Source organism: Arachis ipaensis, chromosome B08, assembly GCF_000816755.2.
Source record: "Arachis ipaensis cultivar K30076 chromosome B08, Araip1.1, whole genome shotgun sequence".
In the NCBI taxonomy this organism is placed as follows: Eukaryota; Viridiplantae; Streptophyta; class Magnoliopsida; order Fabales; family Fabaceae; genus Arachis; species Arachis ipaensis.
In genome coordinates, this window is record NC_029792.2 from 5,286,880 (window position 1) to 5,288,332 (window position 1,453).

Genomic DNA, 1,453 nt, shown 5'->3' on the forward strand with positions numbered 1-1,453 from the left:
AGAAGGTAAACTATTTTTTATTAATAGTTTATCAACATACTGAACTTCTGGTATTTTATTTGTTAGTTTTTGCGTACAGAAATACAAACATGAATCATGCATCAATATAATTATTTATACTCAAGTATTGACTACCTAATATAGCTGAAATGAATATAAACAAAAAAAATTGTAAAAATTAATATATGATAATTTGAAATAGTAAAAGCAGGGTGGAGTTAATACCTTTTAAATGTTGTGTTAGTTAACTCATTTATTTAACCAAATTGTTTTGACAATTCTAGTTATTACCTCATTATGCAAGCGTTGGGTAGCTACATACGAATTTGATGCTCTTACTAGAAGGTACAACCTTATGTTGGGTTGAACTCTCAGTATCTTCTCCACAAAACTGCACAGTAAACAAAATCAGAAGTTTAATTATTGGACTAATTTCATGCACCTTAAGGAGTATAGATACAGGATTACAGGGTAATAACTTTTGGCTAAGAATCCAGTTGCACCAGTAACTAAAATGGTCTTTCCCTTGAAATACTCCTCAACATTATTACTTCTCAACTCTGCCATAGCTGAATGAAATAATAAATAACTAACGGTATATGAAAACGCGTACTAAATTTTATGCAGTTTGATTCTGTATGTCAATAACTGCATGCCACGGAATGGTCATGCATATATATATATATAAGGAAATGAATCATCTCCAGTTTTTTTAACACTTGAAAAAATGCAGTGTGATCTCTCACCATTAATTTTATAAATATGGCCAAAATTAAATATGAAAGAGAGTGTAATAAAGGGTGAAAGATCACAATTGACACCATCTTTTTTTTACTGGAGAGGATCCACTCCCTATATATAATAGCAAGAAAAAAAAAAAGAGTCTTATATCAGCCGTAATTTGTAGGATTAAGAGTTAATAGTTAATACACATTAATGTTGAGTTTTTTCTCTCATCCAAAAGCAATGAATCTATAATTAGAAAGAGTAATGCTAGGGAGACAAAAAATACCGTCAGAATTTGTCTTATTTAGCATTTATTAATTATCCCACCAATTAATAAATGTTAAATAAAATAAGTTATGGCTGTTTTTGTCTAATTTTCTTTGGTTACCAAACATTTTCGAATTAGAAATTAGTACTTATAGACTTCGGTTTTGCTACGTTACCAACAGCATATCTGCCAATTTCTGCCAACTCTTATTTATAATTGTATTTTATAGAAGTGTGTTCGTGGATGTGTCTAATAAAAATATCTTTTTTATATCTGTGTTTAATAGAAGTGTCTTTATAAATATATTTTCTAGATGTGTCTCTTTACATATGTATTTAAAATATATTAATTATTAGACACATCCACGAACATACTTCCATGAAACACAATTATAAATAAGAGTTGGTAGAAGTTAGCAGATAATATGTTGGTACCCTATACTTGCGGTGGGATCTAAAA

At 29.1% G+C, this 1,453-nt stretch overlaps 1 pseudogene; it reads right to left on the bottom strand.

Annotated features, from left to right (window-relative positions):
* LOC107610398 overlaps positions 1-567 on the bottom strand; it is a 3,608-nt pseudogene extending 3,041 nt beyond the window's left edge.